The sequence below is a fragment of the Acomys minous genome, assembly GCF_964271855.1.
Source record: "Acomys minous genome assembly, chromosome: 10".
Taxonomy (NCBI): domain Eukaryota; kingdom Metazoa; phylum Chordata; class Mammalia; order Rodentia; family Muridae; genus Acomys; species Acomys minous.
Window position 1 is genome coordinate 48362375 of NC_140491.1, and position 6136 is coordinate 48368510.

Consider the following 6136-nt stretch of genomic DNA (forward strand, 5'->3'; position numbering starts at 1 on the left):
ACAAGCTGAGAGGGAGGCATGGGGAAAGTACACACTTTGCCAAATCCCAGTTTACCCTAATGAACACTGATGCGGGGATGCCTAGGACCAGTGAGCCCCAGGAGAATGTCACATGGTCCATAGACTCTGCATGCTAGATGCGTGGTACCTATGCAGAAGGGGTCACACGTGGCTAATTCATCTGTTGTGAAGACTACGGTGGCAACTTTTCAACCGTCGCCTAATTTACACTCAGTGTGCTTCTCTGGGCATCGATTTTTTTTTTTTGGTATTCATCCCTATTATGTTTTTAATTTTGAGACAATGTCTTGCTTGGAACTTGTATTCCTGTCTCTCCAACCCAAGTATCTGGGGTTACATGCACACACCATGATCCCCAGTTTTGGAAGTAACTATGGAGGCTATGTGGTCTACATGTTTCCATGACATCCTCACTGGTAAGTCCCTGTGTGGTGGGGCTGGCGTGACCCCTTATTCTGTATGCTCAACGTGTCTCCCAGGAATTGCGTCTGCTCCTGCCCTCAGCCGATGGCTCTTGGCTATGGCGTCCGTAATTTCCTGCCTCCAGTCACGCTGGTGGTTGCTCCAGAATGGGATTTTAAACTTGGGGCCAGAGTGGCTGATAGGGAGCTGTGAGTCAGGGGCTGTGGGCACCCATGCTTCCAGACCTATGGTAAGATAGTCCGAGATGCTGAGATGAACAGGGACGAGATGCCTAGAGAGCACCACGGTGGACTTCCTGGTGACCCAATCTGTGGATTTTGGCCATTCCTTGGAGTGATAACTCCATCGCCTTCTTTCCCAGACTCATTGGGTTATGACACTGCTTTACAGGCAGAAAGACTCTGAATAATAGTACTGCGACTAAAAGGGGCAGTTGCCATGCTAAGCAACAAAGCGGTGATACCTCAGGGAGTGGGCGAATGTCCCCTCTCACCATATCCCCAAATTTTGTTCATCATCAACACTCTGGTACCCATCTCCATCTTCCACAAAGACTGAATTATTAAACGAATGCCCAGAGCTGGGCGTAGCAGCGCACACCTTTAATCCCAGCACTTGGGAGGCAGAGGCAGGCGGATCGCTGTGAGTTCGAGAACAGCCTGGTCTACAAAAGCAAGTCCAGGACAGTCAGCGCTGTTTCACAGAGAAACCCTGTCTCAAAAAACCTTTTTTAAAAAATGCCAAGACAGTTTAGGGTGGCCACCTTTAAATAAAGGACGTTTGTTTGCCACAGTCTCATATATTCCAGGGTTACCTCTAACCTGGTATGTTCCTAGAGGACACCAATCTCCTGCTCTTCCTGCTTTCTCCGGCTGGAAGTATAGGCATGTTCCACGGTGCCTGGAAAATAACCTGTAGACTTCGACCTTTTCCAACCTACTTTGAGTCTCTTTACTGCTTATACCTCCCTTCCAACTCACCTACCCTAGATAGGAGAGAAAGGAGGTTTATGGGAACAGGAGAAGTAGACCTTTTTGGACTCAGTTCTTGGAAGCGATTCCCCTGGCATAGACGGCAGGATTTCAGCAGACCAGCAATTCCACCAAAGTTGCTGCTGGAACCTGGAACAGCAGCCGGAACCCAGAGCCCTGAAGCATTCTCTGGAGCAGTTCTCTCCTAGGGAGCATCTCAAAGTGGAGCAATGAACAGCCAAACAATATCAAGACCCAAAAAGCCCCAGCTTCATGTTGTGGGATACGGGATACGTGTGTGTGTGTGTGTGTGTGTGTGTGTGTGTGTGTGTGTGTGTGTACACATATCCTCTCAGAGTCTGTACTGGGATGTGTTTCAGCTGGCAAAACCCAAGCCCCTGCATAAGGTGGTTCATCTTCTAGTGGATAAACATCACCTGTTTTCTCACAAGTCTGTTCCCCATCCAACACTTGGGATCAAAACAAAAACATGTTTATATCCACTACATATCCTCCTTTATATTAAAAGAATAGGGCCAGGCGTGGTGGTGCACGCCTTTAATCCCAGCACTAGGGAGGCAGAGGCAGGCAGATTGCTATGAGTTTGAGGCCAGTCTGGTCTACAAACCAAGTCCAGGACAGCCAAGGCTACACAGAGAGACCCTATCTAAAAAAAAAAAATAATAATAATAATAAACTATATACTATAAAAATAATTATGAGAATTATCCAGTAAAAGTTAGTTACATTTACAAGGACCAGTCCATTTGTATTTGACAATCTCGGAGAAGTTATTCCACTGTCTATTGTATCCTATTGAGTCTTATCATAGTGTCCAATGTTCTCCTAAATCACTTTATTCTAATTTACATTTATCAACCTCTAAACATATTCTTAGCTCTTAAACTAAAGCTTATAGTAATACTATGGCTATCTAGTCTTCAACTCCATCAGAGACTTAAGAAGGAAATATTATCTAATATGAAGGAAGTGCAGGCAAGCAACTCCCAAAAGTGTAGACAGGACAGAGAGAGTTGACTGCCTGGACAGTCACAGGTTTTTCTCTAACACTGGCACATCCAGTCTTCAGCCTGCCAGCCCAAAATGTCTGACAGATTGTTATGTGAAGCAGGAATTGTGAAGGACTGGCCCACCTCGTCTCTGCAAAGCTGGACAGCCAATTTCTCAGTGTCCTGCTTGATCACAGTTTGGACAGTCAGTCTGCTATCAGCAGTAGAGATAACAACAGTGCCTCAGTCCAGGGGCTGCTCTGCCACGCTTGTTCCTGGATGCCCGTCATCTTCATTGAAGTAAATTGGAGGTGCTGCCAGGAGCAGATGTGTCTCTCTGTCAGAGAAGCCCTTTGTTATTAAATGCCACATTATGTAGATTGCTGAAGTGTTTGACGACCATCTGTCTATTTACTATAGCGCATAATCATGTCTATCTATTCTATCTATGTATCTATCAATTGATTGACTTATCTATCTCAGTATATCTAAATAGACAAGCATTGTTTATTTTTAGCCATGCACTATCTGCTTAACCTTGAAAACATGTACAAGAAACTAAATAAAGCTTCTTCTGTAATTAACTAAACTAGGATCTAACAAGACTACAAATAAGATTTATATATAAGTCACTACTAACTTGTATCTCCAACCATCCCGAACAGTTTGTAATAGTTAGCTCGGATAAGACTAGAACATTTTTAGTGACACATTTTTAAATGAGTTGCATATGTACAAATACATTAAACAAACATTGAACAAAATCTATCAATATATAATATGTACAATGCATAAAACAAAAGTTGAACAAAATAATCTTAAATTTCTATCAATCTACAATATCAATGTAAAATATTTGAGGCTAATAGATTCAATAATCTCCCTTTTACCCTATAGTTCTGTATCCTCCCCTTTTATCCTTCCCTTTCCCCCTCCTTTCCCCTAACACTAGATAGGATAGAAAGATAAGAGAGAAAGAAGAGTAGAGGGAGAAAGAAAGAAAACCCTAAATGTAACCTTTACTAACTTATAACCAACCCCCCTAAACAATAACAAACATTGGTAATCCACCAAAAACACCCACTCCACCTATTGGGAATGGGGGCATCATGTTCTCAAAATTACTTTTTGCTGTCTGGGCATAAAAACATCCTTTGGGTACCCTTAGAAAAATAAGATATTGGGCTGGAGAGATGGCTCAGTGGTTAAGAGCACTGACTATTCTTCCAGAGGTTCCTGAGTTCAATTCCCAGCAATCACATAGTGCTTTTCAACCATCTATAATGTGATCGGATGCCCTCTTCTAATGTGCAGGTGTACATGCAGCTAGAGCACTGTATATATAATAAGTAAATAAATAAATCTTTTAAAAAAAAAAAGAAAGAAAGAAAAATAAGATATTGGCCAAGTGCTAGAAAAGCTAGCTGTATCTGTTTCTGTCCAATCTTTTTGGCATCAAGACTTTGGGCTAGCCCTTTTAAAGTTGATAGTCATGCAAATTCTTAAGGAAACAGTAGCTGAGGCTTTGTCTTCATTATTATCTGTTGTTGTTTTGCTCTGAAAATAAGCAAACTTTTACAAGTATTAGTATGGGTACAAATCTACATATATATGGAATATGCAAGGTGTACAAATTACCAAAAGGTAACCATCTGCCCTATTTTTGAGCAGGTATAAGACATCAACTTTATACATCTGTTTGGGCTATAGTATCCATGCTACATGAAAGAATGACATGTCATAAGACCAGGTAGCCCTTAAGATTCCCTTGCTAGCACGGTGCGGTGGTGCATGCCTTTAATCTCAGCACTTGGGAAGCAGAGGCAGGTGGTTGCTGTGAGTTCAAGGCCAGCCTGGTCTACAAAGTGAGTCCAGGACAGCCAAGGCTACACAGAGAAACCCTGTCTGAAAAAACAAAACAAAACAAAAAGTCTTCCCTGGTAAATTCTAATCTTTATAAGTTTTGTTGGTAACCATATGCACTCCCTATAGATACATTGCAGGAATATTCATTTGAGTACCCCATTGTTGTAAAAGATCCCTTCCTGTTGGGGGTCGGTCCGATGTATTTTGATGCTAATTAATAAAGCCATCACCTGGGCAGGGCAAATGAGATAGGTGTGGCTAAGGTTCCCAGGCTTGGAGAGACAGAGAGACTCTGGGGACGAAGAGAGTCCTGAGCAGAAGAAGGTAGCGCCATCATGTGTTAGATGAAAGAAAAGCACATGGCTGGCGTGGATGGAGGATTTGGCTCAGATGATGATAATTAGAGAGTATTTGGGATTATGGATGGGAGCTATCTTGGTAGAAATTATTAGAAGCAGATGGCATGGGATTGGAGCAGGTATGAGATACCCGCCCCACTATGGGAAGTAAGATTGATATCTGCCCTTCCCCAGGCTAACTAAGGCTATTTTGAAATATAACAGGTGTCTGTGTCTTGACTAATTGCTAGTGGGTTAGAAAATACTGTCATAATAATAATTATAGTCCTGATAATAAACATTCTTAGGTCTTACTAGTAAATCAGCAATAACACCTTCCCCATAAATTTATGGGGATGTCAGCCAAATAGGGTATCAACTTCCCTGTTTGCCCTGCTGGTCCCACACACTTAATCTTATTTGTCTTAAGACACACTTTGTCTTATTTAAGATAATTTACTAATTCCTGTAAATTGTGTATAAACCTTCTGAAATGGCCACTCTGGCTTCCAATACTTTTGAGAAAGGATTGTGACATCTGCTTCTGTGTCCACCAAACCTATTTCAACACCATTCATTGGTACCATTAATTTAGGTCTCTGATCATTAGCCTTTGTTTGGCAGAACACACATCTTCAAGTACTCCCAAATGCACCTGTTCTTTCTACTGGAGTGGCTTTGCCCTTGATGTAAGGAAATGATAACAGTTGGACAATTCTATCCCCTACATTAGTCTGCACATCCTTTACATACATCATGATTTTAATTTCTTCCTTACAATTCCCATCTATAATACCAGGATAAACAATAAAGCCTTGAGAAGTTTATCCACTTCTTGCCAAGATTATTCCTACTAAAGGTAAAAGACTGTAAACACCAGTGGTTATTTTGTAACATTCAACCTGTGAGGATAGTGTGAGATTTATCTGAGGCCAAATCCAAAGCTGCACTGCCTTCAGTAGCATGCATTAAATCATTGATACTTAATCTTTGTTTTCCTGCAAGTTTGTTACCTCCTGAATGACCAAAGAAAGATGGCTTATATTGTTTGCTCAAACTAACAGGCCCCTCCGTTCATTTCCCGATGTCAAGAGATTATCTCATAAATCTCTCTTGGATTGACAATCCCCAGACCAACATTTTCCCTTCCCACAGCAGCTACAATACCCTGGAAGTCTTGGCACATCATCACCATCACGACCAGAAGCTCCTTGTGCTCTTCTATGAGTACCATTTACTCCAAAGTTAGTGTACCTGTTATTTTGAGGCCTGGAACTGTTTGTTTGCTTATTTTTGTTTTTCAAGACAGGGATTCTCTGTGTAACAGCTCTAGCTGTCCTGGAACTCCCTCTATAGACCAGGCTGGCCTCAAACTCACAGAGATGCACCTGCCTCTGCCTCCCGAGTGCTAGGATTAAAGGCGTGCGCCACCACGCCCGGCGATCCTTGTACTTTTTTTTTTAATTATTTTTATTTATTTATTATTATGAATACAGTGCTCTGTCTG